Consider the following 20293-nt stretch of genomic DNA (forward strand, 5'->3'; position numbering starts at 1 on the left):
CCCGCCCTCTTCAAACCTCTCCACAGACTACCTGCTGCTAATGGAAACTCACCATTAATTATACCCAAGCCATTTTGCTAGGGCTGCAGCGGGGGAGAGTGGTTTAATTTAAATTATTAAACAGACAAAGTGTTTTAACTTTCTCATATTAGCTGATCAAACTTCATTTTAAATAAAGTAAAACATTATGTGCCACACAAAATATTTCAATGTTTTCTTTATTTATGGCAGGGATGAGGAAACTTTGGGTTGGGGGCCACTGACCCACAGAAAAATCAGTTGGGGACCACACAAATGAGAAGCAAAAAAACTCCTCCCAAACCCGCCAACCCTCACTGATGTGGCCCCCAACTGAGACGCCTCACTCTTCTGCCATTCCAGTCCCCACAGGACTGAGGTTCAGGGCTTCCCATAGGCCAGATTTACTTCTCTGGGGTTCCAGAGTTAGTGGATTTTGTGACCCCCCCTTAGGCTCTGAGGTGGGAACAAAAATGAGGGGCTCAATGTGAGGGACACTGCTGCCAGCAAGAGGGATCGGGATGCAGAGTCTGGAAGGGAGTTAGCAGCGGGGGGGGGGGGGGGGGGGTACGAAGGGAGTTTGGGAGTTGAAAGGGGTGAGGTAGTAACATAGAAAAAGTTGAAAAGGTGAGAGTGCAGCTAGTTGGGGAAGGGGGCAAAGAAGTGGGGAGTAAAGGAAAGTGCAGCTTCTGCAAAATAAAAGTGTATCTTTCCTCTGCTACAGCATCGTTCCCCTCCGCCCCAGGATCCCCCCAACCTGGTCCTTTGCACTGTCCCATGCCCCTCAGTGCAAGCCCTGCCCTTCCCATCCTGCCTCTGCAGCCTGATCCCCTGCATCACCTCATGCCCATCAGTGCAAGCCCGGCTTCTCCCATCCTGCCTCCGCAGCCTGATCCCCTGCATCACCCCATGCACCTCCGTGCAACCCCTGATCTGCCCCATTCTTCCCCCCATCCTCCTTCAACCCTCTCCTGCTCCCACATCCCTGCGCCCCCAGCGCACTCACTAGCAGGACAGCAGCGCTGGGACTTGCGCTGCTCCCTGGAGATTGCTGGGGCGAGGAGGAGGAGGGAGAGGGGGAGGGGGAGTTCCTTCCCTGCGTGGCCCATCCCTTTGCCTGCAGGCAATGGCTCCAGGGCTGGGGCTGGGGGAAGCAGAGCCCGGGGCCGCCCAGGGCTGGCTTCAGCCAGGCCAAGCGCAGTGGGGCATTGGGGAAGGGGCTCCCCGAACCCGCCCACAGCCTGCCTGGGTGCAGTAGGGCGCTGGGGAAGGTGGCTCTCTGACCCCGCACACAGTCCATAGGGACCAGTGCAGGGTAGCCCTGTCCCCAGCGCGCCACGTGTGCCAGCCGCCCAGCCCCCCTCCCAGAGCAGGCGTCTGCGCGATGCTCCAGTTGGGCGAGATCAAAGAAGAGCAGCTGCTCGGCCAGCAGCCACGTGGTTAGATGGCCAGGTGGCGGCCCCTCTTGGATCCAGGCCAGCTGGAGTGCGGCGCAGCCTCAGCAGTCTGCTCCAGCCCCCCTAGCAATAGCGTTCAAACAGGGGCAGCCACCCCGCGAGCTGGCTGCGACTCTCAGCCTGACGAGCCTGCACCAAGCTCCAGCGGGGCTGGGTCCAAGAGGGGGAGCCAGCTGGCTGCAGTGATCGATCCTTCCGGGCGATTCTAGGGCAGAATGTCAGGACAAGATGCATGAAGGCTGGGGTGAAGGATTCAGAACCTACCACCCAACTTCACCGAGCAGTGGCTTCTTTATCTTATAGCGTGCCGCACAGTGATTTTGCCATTATTTTGCTTGTGCACTGAAGCCTTCATTAGGTAACCCTGTCTTAAGTAACAACTTCAGAGTATCCCCAAGGTTCGCCGTACAATTTTGTTTGACCTTTAATTAAATACCAAGACTATCTTCACTAGGCAAAAGGTATTTGCTACTCCCTCTGGGGGTTTTTAATTCTAGTTCTTCTTTTATGTCAGTGGTTGCAATGAACAGGGATTCCTACTTGTATGCTTTTCTGTTTTGATCGGTGTGAGCTTGTACCCCATGAGTTTCACTCTGTTACAGGTTCAAATGATCCTCCAAAAACACTCAAAGCAAAACTCAGATAAAACAGCAGTTTCGCATGGTTTGACCTCCTTTCTAGTTCAAAACAAAGCTCTGATATGCTTGAAAACAGATTTGGGTTTAGATACCTTGTAATGAATTAGGGGTGAATTCTTCATTTGTGACACAACCTGAAACCAGGTCAAGATTGGCAATGCACAATGTAGATCAGTGGTCACCAGCCGGTCAACCTTTGCAGAGCCATACAATGCAGGGGATGTGCCCCTCCACACAGACAGTCACAACAGGATACACAATGAAACCACAATGAGGAGGTAGGATCTGAATTTGCAACACTGTACATGTATGCCAGACTCCTTTTTAATTCAATACCTGGACATGATAGAACAGGTTAAGGATTGTGCCAGCATTTACATTTTACTTGGATTGGCTTGCCAGCGTGTGTTATAGCATGCGTTGTAACCTTCATGGTAATTAAACATTGTTTGTGTGTGTTTAATTATTATCACCATGACACGTACAGTTGTCGTTAGGATGTCCTGAAGCTGATATCCTGATTGTCAATCATCTAGTCCAATTATATAGAGGTATGCTCCTGAAGGTCGGTCTGCAAGGCATTGTCCAAAATGTCAGCCTTATTATTACAATTGATCTTAAAACAGTCCGCATGGCATTCTTGTAGCTGAATTTATCATCCTGTTTATGAAGTATTTTAGACTATTTTCTAAACAGAATGCATCTGAATGTTGAGCCGGCACCTTTGATTTGTGACTACTTTTGTCTACCTTTGACTTTTTTAAAATGTATTTAGAACAAAGCAGGTGGACTTGTTCAGTGATGGGTGATAAAATATGCACAGAAAATATGCATCAGTGAAATGCTGCTTAAGCAAGTCATCCCTTTGCACAGATGTCCCATGATTTACCTCACGCATCTTATTTGCTTTTGCTCACCACCCAACAGAGGGGAGGTGATGTATTTCACCGGTGTTTGCAAAGATGTTGCATGCTCAGCTGGGCTATGATGATGTATTCTACACATGTCCCTTCTGAAAAATTCGGAAGCATTTCCAGCGTTGATTTCCCCTAAGAGTTATTATCCCCCACACAGATCGGCAGTGCAGTGCCGCACTACCTGGATTTATGAGGTGACCTTGGAGACACAGGCAGTCCCAAATTGAAAACACTCGGCGCTAAACTTGAAAATATATATATTGGATTACTGAGCACCCACTACCATTGTATAAATCAGAATGAGATTATGCAAATAATAAATAACATTTATGGAACATTTCATGCAACACTAGAATTCCATCATGTGCTGGTCAAATGCATACCTCTCACATCTACCTGATCTGGCCCCCCTCCAAGGCTCTTTATAAACTGAGCGCTTGAGTGACCACTCAGGAGAGATTTAAATGCTGCCCAACTGATTAGCAGAGCACTCATAGCCAGCAGCATATGTTTCTGCTGGTGGTGCATGTCTGCACATACCTCAGTGCACATAACAACATTTATTCCACACATGGATGGAAAAAATGAAAGGGAGCATTGCTTCCATCCAATCTCAAATATTGAGCTGATTTCAGTGGAAGCAGGACTGTGCCCCCCTTAAATCCACTGTGGGAGGCTCTTTACTTTGATTATATGAGTTTGAGTCTGTTTCTTTAAATTATTCTCACAGATGCTGAGCAATGACCACTTCCATCAAAGACTATGGAGGATGCTGGTATCAGGCAACTCTCTGACGCTACATCTAGACTAGAGGGGTTTTGTGGGCTACCAAAAGTATCCCACAAAAACCCCACTACATCCAGGGAAGGCGTTTGCTCTTCCACTTTTTTTCGCAGAAAAGCAAATGAGCTCTTTCAAGGAGCCCTGTATATCTTGTTTCACGAGGGATAAAGGCTCCACCAAAAGAGGAGGCTTTTCTGCCATTTGGCCCCATCTAGACTGGGCCAAATGGCGGAAAAGCCTCTTCCGCAAAAGTGCTCGGAAAAAACTATGCAAATAGTGGAGCGTAATTTGTGGAGCTTTTTCTGATAAAGCCAGTAGTCTAGACCTATCCTCAGCATTGGGCCTATAGCAGAGATTGGGGAGAGGGGATGGACCCTGAGACAGTGTGATTCTTTCTTAGTGCTTGGGGACCTCACATGTGATAATATTTTCTCTCCCATACTACTTGTTATAACATCCCAGGCTATGTAGTCTGAGGATGCTGAGTCCCTGCAATTTGTTAGAGAAAGCTCCCTTGGTTTTTGTTTGGTCGTTTGGTTGGTTTTTGGCTTTTGTTTTTTGGCAGAAAACTAGTCAGATAGTTATTAGGAGCTTCATCCTCCTAGCTGTGTGGGGAAACTCAAGTGCTTTGTTTTTAAAGTCAGGAGCTGTTCCAATAAGGAGGTGCTGATAAATGGCAATGAAGCAATAGAATAGAAGCATGTGGTGCGCAGACTTAGGAACAGCAATAAATGCAAACCCAACCTGCACTAATGTTAATTGTCATTCGGTTGATATCAATGTGCAGTTTATTAAACCATAAAGCAAGGCAATGAGCACAGAAAGCTGCACTGAAGATAATTAAATATAATCACAGCTTCAGTTAATCCAGCAAAACCCAGGAGATGCACAGTTCAGGGTAAGCACCCTGTTTGCACTACAGACACTGCTGGAACAGTCATTAAGAACATGCACTGAACTGAGATTGCAACTCACGTGTAAAGGCAGGTCCCACCTACAGCTTTAAACCCAAATTTCCATCTTTCTGGCTTGAAATAATTTTGAATCTCCAAGTAGCTGTGGGCTTATTTATTTGGTTTGGGGTAACAACAAGTGCAGCAGATCTGACACAGTGGGACCCCAACACCAGTTCTCCAGGGATGGAGCAGGCTCTGGCATTAGGAAGGCAGGATAAGGGCTGTCCTGAAAGTAGGGTGCTGGAATGGCCTAGTGGATAGAGCATTTGCTTGGGGAATGCTATTTGATGGGTTTAAGTCCTGTCCCCCTCTTTGCTTACCCAGGCAGCCACAGGGGGCAATACCCCCTGTCCTGGCATTACAGCTGCTGGGCCCAGGGACCAAAGCCCAGTGTCTTCGGCCCTGGGTGGCAGAGCCCAGCCACAGGCCCCCTGCCTCGGGTTGAAGCCCAAAGTCCTCAACCTCTGGCTTTGGATCCTCAGCCAAGGGGACTCAGGTGGGTTTAGATTTTGGTCTCCCATCCTGGGGTAATTAATTTTTGTTCCCAGAAGGAAGTTGTGGTGCAAAAAAATTTCAGAACTCCAGAGCTAGAGACTCTAATCAGGACTGAAATCTTCACGGTATCAGGTGACCTACTGACATAGGAAGAGAGAGAGGTTATTGCTCCAAAGAGCTAAAGCTACATAGGAAAAAAAGGGGCTGGAGCAGTAGAGACGGATACATTATATCTGCAGAACAATCACAGTGATGGAAAATGTATATGTCCTATGCTTCTTACATAAGAACATAACATAAGAACATAAGAACGGCCGTACTGGGTCAGACCAAAGGTCCTTCTAGCCCAGTATCCTGTCTACCGACAGTGGCCTGCACCAGGTGCCCCAGAGAGGGTGGACCAAAGACAATGATCAAGCGATTTGTCTCCTGCCATCTCTCTCCAGCCTCTGAAAAACAGAGGCCAAGGACACCATTTTATCCCCTGGCTAATAGCCTTTTATGGACCTAACCTCCATGAAATTATCTAGCTTCTCTTTAAACTCTATTATAATCCTAGCCTTCACAGCCTCCTCTGGCAAGGAGTTCCACAGGTTGACTACACGCTGTGTGAAGAAGAACTTTCTTTTATTCATTTTAAACCTGCTACCCATTAATTTCATTTGATGTCCTCTAGTTCTTCTATTTAGGGAACTAATAAATAACTTTTCTTTATCAGCCCTCTCCACACCACTCATGATTTTATAGACCTCTATCATATCCCCCCTCAGTCTCCTCTTTTCTAAACTGAAAAGTCCCAGTCGCTTTAACCTCTCCTCATATGGGACCCGCTCCAAATCCCTAATCATTTTAGTTGCCCTTTTCTGAACCCTTTCCAAGGCCAAAATATCTTTTTTGAGGTGAGGAGACCACAACTGTACACAGTATTCAAGATGTGGGCATACCATAGTTTTATACTGGGCAGTAAGATATTCTGGGTCTTATTTTCTATCCCTTTCCTAATAATTCCTAGCAACCTATTTGCCTTTTTGACCGCCGCTGCACACTGCATGGAAGTTTTCAGAGAACTGTCCACGATAACTCCAAGATCCCTTTCCTGATTTGTCGTAGCCAAATTAGCCCCCATCATACTGTACATATAGTTGGGGTTATTTTTCCCGATGTGCATTACTTTACACTTACCCACATTAAATTTCATTTGCCATTTTCCTGCCCCATCACTGAGTTTGGTGAGATCTTCTTGGAGTCCCTCACAGTCTGCTTCTGTCTTGACTATCCTAAACAGATTGGTATCATCCGCAAACTTTACTACCTCACTGCTTACCCCTTTCTCCAGATCATTTATGAATAAGTTGAAAAGGATTGGTCCCAGGACTGACCCTTGGAGTACACCACTAGTTACCCCTCTCCAATCTGAAAATTTACCATTTATTCCTACCCTTTGTTTCCTGTCTTTTAACCAGTTCGCAATCCAAGAAAGGACCTTCCCTCTTATCCCATGGCCATGTAATTTACACAAGAGCCTTTGGTGAGGGACCTTGTCAAAGGCTTTCTGAAAATCCAAGTATACTATATCTACTGCATCCCCCTTATCCGCATGCTTGTTAACCCCTTCAAAGAACTCTAATACATTAGTAAGACAGGATTTCCCTTTACAGAATCCATGTTGACTTTTGTCCAACAAATTATGTTTTTCTACATGCTTCACAATTTTATTCTTTACTATTGTTTCGACTAATTTGCCCGGTTCTTATCTGAGTTGATTTTATTTTGGGATTTTCTTAAGCATGCAACGAGGGATCAGATAGGGTGATGAAAAAGGCAGGAAAATAGGGATGAATTCACAGGAGGAAGAGAGTGGGAAGGACAAAGGAAGAGGACCAGGGAGTTTAAGATGAATGGAAAAGTGGAGAAGAAAAGCTGGTGAGAAGCAAAGTGGGCAAGGCATGTGAGGCAGGGAGCAGAGCAAATGGCCAAAGGTAAAATCAAAGGTCCACAATTGTAATTTAAGAAGTCAGAGTCTAATGACATCACCAACATTCAGAGGTGAAAAAGCAGAGGGAAGGGAGAACAGTAAGAGGGTTATTAGGGCTTCATCCTCGGACCCTTGTGAAGAGGATTCCTTCTAGCTCTTGAAATTTGCTTAGACTCCAAAAGTGACTGCTTATACTTCCACTAAGCCCAAAAAGTGGGCTTCATAGGCAAAGGGGGTTGAAAAATGTTTTGACATTTTTCCTTCCAAAACTCCCATTTATGTCAAACAAAGTGTTTCATTGAACTGTATTAGTTCTAAGAAAATGTCACTGGGATGGCTTCTTTGGTCCAGGGTGCAGTTTCACACAGACACACACAGAGAAGAATTAAGAGCTTGTCAGTTTGGGCTCTGAATCAATGAAAACAGGGACTTAAATGTGAGTCTCTCACTTCCCTGCTAAGTACCCCAAATCACATTGACTATTTCAGGGTGTTTTTTTTTCTCGCGCTTTCTCTTTTTCTCCATGAAAAATTTTGAAATGTCTCATTTTTGCTCCTATGTAGGAAAAGAACAGTTTGCAAAATGGAATTGTTGTTTTCTCATCAGTCCTATGCATAAGACCTGCTTCCCTGCATATGCTCTCACCATCATTAGGTCTTGGGAAGGGAGGGTAAGTCAGGGAGGGTATGTCTACACTACCCCCCCTAGTTCGAACTAGGGGGGGTAATGTAGTCATACAGAGTTGCAAATGATGCCCGGGATTTAAATTTCCCGGGCTTCATTGGCATAAAACCGGCCGGCGCCATTTTTAAATGTCAGCTAGGTCGGACCCCGTGCCGCGCGGCTACACGCGGCACGGACTAGCTAGTTCGGATTAGGCTTCCTAATCCAAACTAGCTGTACACCTCGTGGAACAAGGTGTACAGATAGTTCGGATTAGGAAGCCTAATCCGAACTAGCTAGTCCGTGCCGCGTGTAGCCACGCGGCACGGGGTCCGACCTAGCCGGAATTTAAAAATGGCGCCAGCCGGCTTTATGCAAATGAAGCCCGGGAAATTCAAATCCCAGGCTTCATTTGCAACTCCGTATGACTACATTACCCCCCCTAGTTCGAACTAGGGGGGTAGTGTACACATACCCGGAGGGAGAGGCAGTTGGCCTCATCCTCTACCCCAGGGATGGAAAAGCTCAGGCCTGGGGGCTGGATGCAGACCCTGGCTTGCCAGGATCTAGTCCCCAAGGATCAGGGATCCCCTGCCACTCCACTGTGGGGCTGGAGCACACAAACTCTTACTTGTGGGTGACCTGAAACTAGTTTTTCAGTGAACCCTGACCCAAAAAAGATTCCTTACCCCTGCTCTACCTCCTTTCACTAAATAGATGGCTGTTGGGCATTTCCTTTGGGTAAACTTTAAGGATTTTCAAGGTACATCTTCTCTGAGTTAAAGTAAATAGAGAAGGTTTTGGAGGGTTTTTTTTAATAGGGTGGAAACATAGACTTAGAAGAATTTGATTTTTTTTTAAATCCAATGATAATATCTAAGTTCATTTTTAAATATTTGAAAAGATTTTTTTTATCTGTTTACATGTTCACAGTTGTGCCTAACTGTATTTTAAGCATATTTAAAAATTTGTATTAAGATAACATTTAAGGGAAATTAAGAGTGTGTGTGTGCCCGGCAATCATTATTATAATGTCAGGTTGAGATTCCAAGAGTTAGCTTTACAACCATTGTAACACAAATTGGCAACATCACATTTCAAAATACACCAAGCAAAGTATAATAAGTTCTCAAACAACATTTTTCTTACTTTGCCTATCTATAAATTTTACTTGTTACGGAGGGAATGGGGAGAGAAAGAAAAAGAGTGTTGAAATTGACATTTACTGATGAATATCGAACTCTTCCAAGCCTAAGCTTAGGCCAGTGGATAAAGCATCAGCCTGGGGACCAGGAGCACATGCATCTAGTGCCACTGAACTATGTGGCTTTGACTATATGTCTACAGTGAGAAACCAAACCCTGCTACAAGCCATTCTCAGAGCCTGGGTCTACAGATTCCAGCTTGCCCTGCCGTGCTAACTGGAGCTCTGTGGATGCTCTGGTCTGGCTCTTAAGCCTGTCCAGGGATGAGTTTCAGCGCTCTAAAGCCAGCCCAAGCCCCTACCGCTACCTGACTATTTTTCGCGTGCGCCGGAGTCTCTAGACCCAGGTTCTCCAGTTGGATGTAGGGTTTTTTGGTTTTATTTTGGTTTTGGTTTTTTGCTCTGTAAACATACCCTAAACCACTTTCTCGCTCCGGTCCTCTTTCTCCGCTTTGCCTGCGCGTTTACACTGTATGCTCTTTAGGGCAGCACACTGCCGAACGGGATCCGAATCTGGGAGGGGGTGTCTCCAGAGGTTATTGTCACGTCCGTCAGGATCAGGGAGCGGTGACCCCCTCGAAAGCAAAGGCGAGCGGACTGACTCTTGCCTGCAGCAAAGCTGTCACCCCTGCAGGGGGGTGTAATGGAACCACGGTCAGCGGGAGCCACGCGAACCTGCCCCCTGCAGAGAGCCGGCTGAAGGGGGATCCAGCCAGGGTCCCGGGCTCCCCACGCAGGGCTGGCGGACCGGGGTCCACGCCGGAGGCGCGGGTAGTTGGCACACACGCCTGGTCTTTCGTTCTCTCCTCCCCCACGGGCGGGCGGCCCCGGCTCAGGTTTGGGGGGTGGGGTTTGCGCGGCGCTCACAGGGCTCCCCAATCTCTGACGTTCAACGCCGCGGCCAAGGGCTGCTCGGTGTAAGAACAGCCCTGCGGGCTGCGCGGCAGAGCGGGGAGGCAGCGCTCGGGCAAAGGACGCCTCGGCTGCGCCGCTGCACAGAGCCCGCGTCTCCGCTGCAGCCGCCGCCGCTGATCGCCCGGCCGGGGGGCGGGGGGATCGGACCGCAGCTCGCAGCCTGCTCGAAGGTAAGCCCGGGCGGGGACTGGAGCGGGGCGCCGCGGATCACCCAGGCTGCTGCTGGCGCGGAGAAAAGGCGGGGAGAAGTAGTGGGGGGGGGGGGGGGGGTCAGATGGACCAGACCTGCCGGGGGGGGGGGGGAGCTGCCGGCTTGGCCCCTGCTGCCCCAGCCCGCTCCGGCTGCAAGCGAGGAACTAAGTTTGTTTGTTGTCGGACAGCCCTGCCCCCGCCCCCAGCCCGCCACCGCCGGGGCCAGGACTCGCCCTTGTGCAAAGGGCCCCAGTGCACCGGGCGTAGCAGCGCCCGCAGCAGCCGCTCCCCGGGCGGTCCCTGCGCTGGCGGAGGGTCCGGCGATTCGGAGACTTTGCCAAGGAGCAGGTTTGTTACGGGGGGGGGGCGACGCGCAGAGAGGGGATCGGCCAGTGCTGGATCCTGCGGGACCCCGGCAGCGAGCACTGGGGAGGCAGCAGAACTCCAGGGGCTGAAGTTGCGTGGTGGCAAAGGGGCTTGGGAAAGAGACCCAGGGCATCGGCTCCCCTCCCTTCCCGGCTGATTCCCACCGCCCCAGCCAGACTGCTCCGTTCCACACGGAGGGCTCACCCGGAGAACTCCCGATTTCCCGCTCCGCTTTGCTAGACAGCGGCTATCTGGGCAGCCCCTTGGCCACCGAGCCCAGCCAGCGGCACCCGGGCGGGCTGGCTTCCGCGCCGCATCGTGCCTCCCCGCCAGGCGCTCGGCAGTGGGTCGCGGCGACGGAGCCGTTCGTGTGATTCAGCCCCGAAGGGAACCGCGTTCGCTCCTCCTGCGAACTTCAACCTGGGGGAGCGCTGGTCGCGGCTGCCCCCTTGGAGCCAAAGAACCAAGGGGCGCGAGATCCCTGCAGCATGGCGAAGCCCAGGCGCCTAGGAGAGGAGCCTGGTGCAAGGGGATGGCTCTCCTGTGCTTCGCAAGCCCCGACCGACACGCCTGACAGAGATCGATCAAGCCAGTGTCCTTGGGAGATGCTGGAGATGCTGAGTGCAGCTCGGCGAGGAAAGGACCAAGCCGAGCGTGTGTGCCGGGGGGTGGAGGGGCTTGCCGTGTCGCTACCTAGTACAAACCTATGCAGAACTTTCGCGTGTTGCAAACGAGTGTTTCTTGATGCTTAGGGGGTTTGGCAGCTCTTCCTTTCCGAGGGCTGATGTTAGCTCTCCGTGTGAGGAGTAACATAATGCAGCATGTTGTTTTATTTATCCCCGAGAAGCGTGCCTTGCTCCCTAACCTACAAATTACACGATGTTGCTTGCATAACAAGTGGAATTAGTTTGGATCTTACATACTAATGTTAGGTCACCTTTTGGAATAAATGGAAGCAGATTTCTGCAGGAGGAGATAAAAGGAGGCTTTTGTCTGTGGCCATGTATTTGTTTTTTTCCGCCCCTTAGCAGATGAATGAAGGTAAAATATTAAAGAGATGCCAGCCACATGTATGCATGTACGATTATTTTCCCCTCTTTCATCTTTTGTATCTGCCCTCATTTTAAAAATCTATGGTTCATGATTTTTATATGCTAACAGATAAGTCACCGGAGTTGCATGCAGTAGAAGTTGATGCAGGCTTCCTATTAAAACAGTCCTGCTATTTTGGAAATCCATTATTAAATAGTTATTTTTTAAAAATAACTGTTTCAACTGCTGGGAATGCCATGGGGCATAAGATCAGAGCATGTTTAACAAGGGTAGTTTTCCACCTGAAATAACCCACTCATGTCTCTAGTTATCAGTAATTCTTCCTAGCATCTCTTTCTCTGTGTAGAACTCAAAACTAATATGCAAAATCAGGTGCTAGATTGGTGGTGGGAGAATGCAGGGGAGAAAAAATTCCTGGTGCGTTTGCTGTTTTTCTCTGCAGGAAACTTTGTCTTCTCTGTCTAGGCTCATCAAAGTTTTTGTGTTATTAAATTGCATTTGCCAGTTACTGATCCTGCATAAATGACTTCTCAATAATCTCTTAAAGTCCCCCCACTCCTTCATCTGCTGTTATAACTTCTTATTTTTCAAAGATTACTCCCCCCTCCTAGTTCTATTAGGTTCCCTACTTCCTCCTTTAGAGGAATGTATGCTGCTAATTTTCCCCAAACTCCTGATTCTTTTAGGCAATGGCTTCCAGTGCAGAATACACTACAGTGTATTTATCTTCATAGCTTCTGTGTGCACACCAAAGACAAATTAAAGTCATGATCCAAACACCACTGAAGTCAATGGAAAAAGACTTTGATTAACTTCAACAGGCTTTGTGTCAGTGAACTGTTGAGGGAGGGAGAGTAGGGGTGAAGCTCTAAATGTATGACATTTATAAATAGTTGTACATGTGCTCAAAAAATGTGCATGTTTGAAAATGGTGCCCATTTACACCATAGGTTGTTTGAAGATCATGCTTAAGTGAAATCATACCTAAAATGCCCAGATTTCTTGAAGAGCTCTTTGTTTTGAATGTATTCAGAGGAACTCTGATGACTAGAACTGAAGAATTTGGAAATCTCTCTTACAGTTTAATTTAAGGGCTCCATTGTAGCTGCTTTCATTTTCCTGAAGCTTAAGCTTTTCTTGGATCATGAATGGAAGTTAAATTGCTTTTTCCTTAACAAGAGGAAGTCCAGGGAGCTTTGCCATGGCGTAGGGAAATTGAGCAGTAAAATAACACTTGAGTGCCTTAATCATGAACTTGCATGACAACTCCAGTCATGTGCTATTGAGATATGAAATTCTTTACTGCTGGAGTTATGTGCAACCATTTAGTGCCTCCAAACCTTGTGCTATGAGACAAGTTACAGCTAGTAGCCTCTAGTCTTCTTTTCCATGACTTGAAGTAATAATACGGGGCAGCACTTTTTATCATGACCGTTGAAATGTCCACCATCCTGTACTATGGCTGACTTATTTATATGTGTAGTCTCTCTATTGTCGGTTTTCTGGATGCGGATGTTTTCCTGTCAGCAGAGACTCACCTGTGCTGGAGTCAGAAATAATAGCACTGCAAGCCAGGAGACAAGTGCTGTCATTGAGCTGAAACAGCTCTCAAAGGGTATATCTACACTACAACGTTAATTCGAACTAACTTAGTTCGAATTAGTTAATTCGAACTAAGCTAATTTGAACTAACGGATCCAGACTAAAAAACTAGTTCGAATTGGCGTTTTGCTAATTCGAACTAGCATGTCCACATTAAGTGGACCCTGAACCAGGCTTAAGGATGGCCAGAAGCAGTGCCGGCAGGGCATCAGAGGAGGACTTAGAGCGTGGAGATGCTGTCTCAGGCTAGCCGAGGGCTGTGCTTAAAGGGTCCCGACCCCCACCCCGGACAGACAGTTCTCAGGGGTGCCCCGCTTGCAAAGCAGTCCTGGCTTGGATTGCCCAGACTACCCACACTGGGCACATCACACCACTCAGCCATCAGCCCGGCTGCACTTGCCACAGGCTGCCATCTAGGGAGAGGGGCCAATTGGGGGGCTGCAGGAGAGCTTCCACCCCCAGAAGCCCGCAGAGCCAGCCCAGTCCTCCCCATTGGGGGCTCGTGCCCCATTCCTCCCTCACCTCCTTCCACTTACCCTTCCCTAGCCCCTCTTCTTGATGTACAAAATAAAGATAACGTGTCTTCCAAAATGGAATCTGTCTTTATTGAACAAAACTGGGGGAGACTGGGAAAAGGAGGTGGAAGAGGGGAAGAGAGAGGCTGGGAGAGGGGAGGGCAACTAAAATGATCAGGGGTTGGGAACAGGTCCCATATGAAGAGAGGCTAAAGAGACTGGGACTTTTCATCTTAGAAAAGAGGAGACGGAGGGGGGACAGGATAGAGGTCTCTAAAAGCAGGAGTTGGGTGGAGAGGGTGCATACAGAAAAGTTCTTCATTAGTTCCCATAATAGAAGAACTAGAGGACACCAAAGGAAAGGAATGGGTAGCAGGCTTCAAACTAGTAACAGAAAGTTCTTCTTCACAAAGCAAAGAGTCAACCTGTGGAACTCCTTGCTGCAGGAGGCTGTGAAGGCTACAACTAGAACAGAGTTTAAAGGGAAGTGAGATCAAGTCATGGAGGTTGGGTCCATGGAGTGGTATTAGCCAGAGGGTAGGAGTGGTGTCCCTGCCCAAGGTTTGTGGAAGGCTGGAGAGGGATGGCATGAGACAAATGGCTTGGTCACTGTCTTTGGTCCATCCCCTCCAGGGTCCCTAGGGTTGGCCGCTGTCGGCAGACAGGCTACTGGGCTAGATGGACCTTTGGTCTGACCCAGGACGGCCATTGTAAGCTCAGGGCTCAGGGTCGGGGGTCTCAGTGGACCCCCTTGATTCTCTTGCACACCTGCTCCTAGGTGGCCAGGCTGGCAGCTCTCCTGCCCTAGCCGGCCACTTTCCTGTGCCTAAGTGCGGAGATCGTGGACGAGGTCCACGATCTCCGCACTAGCCCAGGCGGGTGCCCGCCTCTTGCGGTCCCTGGCAAGCTCCCGGGAGCCGCCAGCCTGGTCCTGGGAAGAGGGGGAGGGCTGGGTGGCATCGGGTGGGTGGCTCGATCCGTGCCAGGTGCAGGGTCTGCTGGCTGGGTGCTGGCAGGCTTGCACCTGGCACGGGCACCGTAGCCAGCCCGTGCCCCTTTAAGGGGTCCAGGGCCGGGAGGGGGGCAGACGAGTTTCCCTGGTGTTGGCCAGAGTGGCCACCAGGGAAACCTGGGGAGGGCTAGCCTCCCACTAGTTCGAATTAAGGGGCTACACACCCCTCAATTCGAACTAGCTAGTTCGAACTAGGCTTAATCTTTGTAAAATGAGGTTTTCCTAGTTCGAACTAAGCGCTCCGCTAGTTCGAATTAAGTTCAAACTAGCGGAGTGCTAGTGTAGCACCTATCAAAGTTAATTCGAACTAATGTCTGTTAGTTCGAATTAACTTTGTACTGTAGACATACCCCTGGTGAGTGGGTGACCTCCATGACACGTGCGCCTCTCAGTAACCTGGAAAGCAAGAACCTCTGTTAGCGATTAGCTGGAAAACAATGCTTGCTGCTGAGTTTGAGGTTTATTTTTTACACTTACGTCACTGTTGGGTTAAAATTCATATATATATATAGGAAGTTGGCAGAATTCTTTATCCATGTTATGAGTAACATAAATGTAATGCTGTTAATTTTTTTCCATTACTTTTAAGCTGTAAATAGCTTTTCTTATTTTCAGCTGCATCAATTTCACATGAAATTATAGCCACGTTCATGTTCTGCTTATATGTAACTATCTAGATCCGGAGGTAAACTCCTAGTGGAAGACATGGCCCAGGTAGTTTGCATGTCTTTGTAACTAGTTGAAGTCAAGACTATGCTCCTGCCCTCACTCCACTGGATCCACATCCACTAGCTTCATCAAGGGGGGAAAACTCCCTGTGCTTTGTAGCTGCTGCTAATGAGATAGCTCTCTCAATGTAAGAACACGTAGGCGTAACCCTACACTGAAGTGTGGATTTGAGACACTGCAGGAGAATATTATTTATTTAAAAATACAATATTTTAATTAGAATCACAGAATCAAGGCAATGTAGGACTGGAAAGAACCAGCCTCCTGCGATGAGGCAAGAACAAGCAAAGCTAATTGAAATTAAGAATAATCATGGTCCTATTTCTGCTGATGACAAATTTTGTAAAATCTGGCTTTCTTACCACACCTGTATTTGTGGCTTACTTTGACCTGGCAGCGTTCCTTTAAATATTATCTCTAACTGACTTTCATGTTAGCTGTGATCTGCTTCTTACAGCTGTGCACTTGGGTGGTGGAAATTTTGTGAAGTGCTTGGGGAACCAGATGGGAATATTCCTTCAAACACAGTAATTGTGTATTTTTGTTGCTGCATGAGTGATGTCCTTGCAGCGGGGCAAAGGTAACCACAAACACAGAAAAGTAGCACAAATCAATGAGGGACACAGATCTCAGCTTTAAAACTCTAAACCAGCCAAATTATGAGTTGAAGGTAGTTTCACTGTTATTCAAATATAAATGTAAGTAGGAATGTTGTGATGCTAGTGACTCATTCTTTTGATTATTCATTAGATAAATACCTTATGATGATGCATAACAAATCTAATGAGTTATCTGGCAGTATATAATCACTTTCCATTCCCTCAATAATACCCTGCCCCTGCCCCTGCCCCTGCCCCTGCCCCCGCCCCCGCCCCCATTTGGGGATTATGGTAAGGTGTGCAACCCATACCATTCTTAAAAGGATAGATGGGCCAATTAACAGCATAGGCTGCACCTGGATGGAAGCCAAGCCTCAGTAATGCTTAATTAAGGAAGAAGTTTACCTGGGCAGGGACAGGTGGGACTTTTATAGAGCTAAGAAGTTAAGAACAGAAAAGCAAAGCAAAGGATCCTAGGCTCGGAACCTGGAGTAGGGGGTGGGTTGGGTAGGGTACCCTTGCTGGACAAGTGACACAATTTAGGATTTATGGCAGAAGACTACCTAGCATGGCAGAGAGACCACTAGTCCAGAGAGATATTGGCAGACCCTGGAACAGAGGGGCTGTAGGGACCTGGCCAGAGGGCCACATCATAAAGAGTCCTGGAGGGTGAGATTGGGACAACAGACTGAGTAAATGCTGGAAAAGGTGTCCAGCCTGAGTCAAGCCAGTCCCCAGAGAAGCCACAAGGAAGTGTTTCATTGGTGAGTAGCAAACCCTGTTGCAAGGGCCTAGAAACCTCATTTCCTCATAGAAGCAGAGCAGCAATATTTCATACAGAAAGCAAAGATTGCAAGACTGCATGTATTGTAGTGAGCAAGTAATTTTGTTCTTTGTTTCTCTCGTGATATAGGCACTGTTTTGTTTATATGAGGGGAAAAAACCTATTTTAATGAGACACCAACCAAAAATAAAGGCAGGGACTTTGGAGTTGTTGAAATGGTGGCTGTGGTTATCAATTGACTCAAACTTTTAAAAACACTTAATTTAAAACTTTCATGATTATATGCATGATGCATAGATAATATACTGCCTAGTAAGGCAAAATGTGCAGGCTAGGCTCTGTTAAAATAGATTGGGATTTGTAAAGAGCATAAAGCGTCTAAACTGCAATATCACAGAGTAGATATAACAACATGAAGGACTTAAGCAGGGTAAGCTCTTCACATTGCTATGCCATTTAAAAGCAGTCTTGACTAATTTATTCTTAGCAAATATGGCCTATTTTCTTGAATATCTAATCTTTTAAGATCAAGGTCTCAAAGGTAAACCAAATGATTGCATTAAATAGCTTGAAGGGGTAAGAACTTGATCTTATAAAATGTATTGTTCTGTTAACGCTTCAATAAAGAACCATACACTGAGACTAGTACTATATAAAATTTCATTAAGGGTGAAAGTATTGGGATAAAGCATTCTTAAGCAATATAGTGGTTTGTCTATGTCTGTATTCAGAGTGTGAAAAACAAGCAACAAAGTGACATTTAATATGCAAACAAAGCATGTATTCAGGGAGTAACCATTCAAATGTATTTAGTTTAATTAAAGGTAACACAACATTTTTAAAAAAAGAAACACTCCTTCGTAATGACTTTATAGTTACCATAAATACATTTAGTTGAAATGAACCTTGCATAGCATAATTCAATAGAATGATAGATTATGAATTCACATCAACCAGGTATATGTTAAGTACCAAAATATGACTGTTAATACCTTATACTGTACCATATTACCCCATTCATAGGTTTTAATTGGATCACCCTTCAACAATGAGGTGGTGCTTTTGACCCTTCTGTGGGGGTATTTCTCCATTCTTGAACATTCTTTGTGCCTTTTTACTTGTCCCTTGCTCTCACTAACCAAATCTGTTCCCCTTCTGACATGAACATCTGCTCACCTCAGAAAACTGATCTTTTTCTACATTCTGCTTTCCCAAATTGAGGAGGACAACATAATACTCTCTCTCACAATGTTCCTGTTTCTCACTCCTCTGCCCAGTCTATGGTTTCCCTCACCCATTTAACTATCCCTCTCTAATATCCATTTTTTGTTTCTGGTCAAATTTCTTGTCTATATGCTGTCTTCAAACTTGCATGTTCTGAGAATTCCCTGACTTCAGGGAGTTCTAGAATGTATAATATAGTGGAAGCCAGAACATCCAAGATTAGAGAAGAGCACCCAGGAAAACTAGATTGAGTTGGCCCCTTGTGAATGACACATAACGAAGTAGCAGGGACTTCGATGAGCAGAATAGTTATGCTAGAAAAGGGGTGTTCTTACTAGAATCATACATGCCTTCATTTGAGTGTGATGGCTGCTCTAGAAAGTTCATCCCAATTCTACTTTGTTTGTCCATCTGTGACAGGATAATCAGCTATGAAACAGTATCTTCTAGTGGTCATCCCACCCTGCCACCGAACATGAACCTTTAAGGCTTGAGACAGGAACAAAAGATACATTAAGGCTTTGTCTATGCAACACATTTTTGTGGCAGAAAATATGCTAATGATGGACTCATTAGCATGAGTTGTGATCTCATTAGCATATTTTCTGCTGTTTCTTTTTATGCAAGGGGTGCTTAGGCAAAAAGAAGCCCTGTAGCCACTTCTATTTTGCACAAAAACCTTGTTTTGCACAAGATGCTTTTGCCTGTCCTGGAGAGACATAAGGATCTTGCTCAAAATGGAAGTGGCTACACTGCTTCTTTTTGCGCAAAAACTCCTTGTGCAAAAAGAAGGCAGAAAATATGCTAATGATATTGTGACTTATGCTAATAAGTCCCTCATTAGCATATTTTCTGCCACAAACTTGCAGTGTAGATTTAGCCTATAGAGACTAAGTCCTGGGAATCAATGGTGCTTAGAAGTAAAACCCTGTGCAGATGCAAAATTTTGTTTAGCATCTGTATCTGCAAAAATGAGCCTTGGCTATCTGCATTCACATCCCCAAATGTGGATTCTCACATGTATCTGGATTTGCAGGGCTCCACAGAGAAGGCATCAGGCTACTGTTCCTTAAAGGCTCTGAAACCCTTGGAAGAATGTAGGGAAGAAAGGGCAAGGCTCCCCTCTCACCCGGTGAACTAGGAGGAGGTTGAGAGGAGACCTATAAAAGCTGCCTTCTCCCTCAGAGCAAGGGGATGCTGGCAGAAGAAGCTTAGCTTGTTGTACCCTCCAGATTGGAAGGCTAATTAGGCAGGGGGCTCAGTGCAGGCGAGCTGGCAGAAGGCCTCGCCACTGAGTGACTGAAGGCAAGAGGCATGTGTCCAGCTCCAGGGAGATAGCTGGGGGGAGTGGCTGCTCAAAGGAGAGAGCTGCTGACTGCTTTAAGGCAAGGGGGGGGGGGGGGGGAGGAGCTGCTTCCTGAGCTAGTCCTGGGAGATGCTGTGAGGAATCAGAATGTCTACATGGCAGTGAAATGCCCATGGCTGGATCATGTCAGCTGACTGTGAGGCTCAGTCTGTGGGGCAACTCAGTTGCCGTTTAGACATTCAGGCTTGGGTTGGACCTTCCTCCTGCCCCATGGGATTTCAGAGCTTGAGCTGCAGCTAAGGTCCTGAAATCTCTATTGGACAGTCACATCCCCACAGCCTGAGTCAGCCGATGTGGACCATCTACAGGCAATTAATTGCTGTGTAGAATAAGGAGTCCCTGGGAATACTAGTGTCTGCTGATCTTGTGGCAATGCTGATCTTGTGAGGATACTGCTAAGTGAAGTAAAAGTAGGAGCAGCCTGGGGAAGAATGGTGGAGGGATAGAAGGAATGGTCCTTAACCACAAAAATAGGGTCCCTTGCCTAGAATCCAGAGGTAAGTGCAGGGTTGGGCTTCCCCTAGATCAAGGGAGAAACATAGTCAACAAAGATCAAAGTAGCCAAGAACAGCACATAGAGGCTGGGAAATGGACTTGTCAGCCATTAGACTTTGAATTTTCTGTTTTAGGGGCTTTCCAGTTAACTGCAGGAGGGGAATGGACTGGACAGTGACTTATCTGGAGGGCCAGGCTGCACGCAATCTCAAACTATTAAGACCCCAGCATGATGGAACAGGGTACTAGTCTGAGATAATCACTGCAATGCCTCATGTTGGCACTAGGTGACACTACAGAGCAGAGATTTGATAATGCCACCCTAAATCATATAC

At 47.1% G+C, this 20293-nt stretch overlaps 1 protein-coding gene across 8 annotated transcripts in view; it reads left to right on the forward strand.

The window, feature by feature from the left end:
- The first annotated feature begins 9991 nt into the window (after nt 1-9991).
- LOC102454172 (contactin-4) overlaps nt 9992-20293 on the forward strand; it is a 731510-nt gene continuing 721208 nt past the window's right edge. For 5 of the 8 annotated variants that reach the window (XM_075938672.1, XM_075938681.1, XM_075938682.1 and 2 more), the window contains exon 1: nt 9993-10191. The gene's annotated coding sequence lies outside the window, so the exon portion shown is untranslated. Of the gene's footprint in view, nt 10192-16595; nt 16854-20293 lie in introns of those variants that run through there. The other 3 variants (XM_075938683.1, XM_075938679.1, XM_075938673.1) reach the window with 2 other exon arrangements.

Source organism: Pelodiscus sinensis, chromosome 11 (assembly GCF_049634645.1).
Source record: "Pelodiscus sinensis isolate JC-2024 chromosome 11, ASM4963464v1, whole genome shotgun sequence".
Classification (NCBI taxonomy): Eukaryota; Metazoa; Chordata; order Testudines; family Trionychidae; genus Pelodiscus; species Pelodiscus sinensis.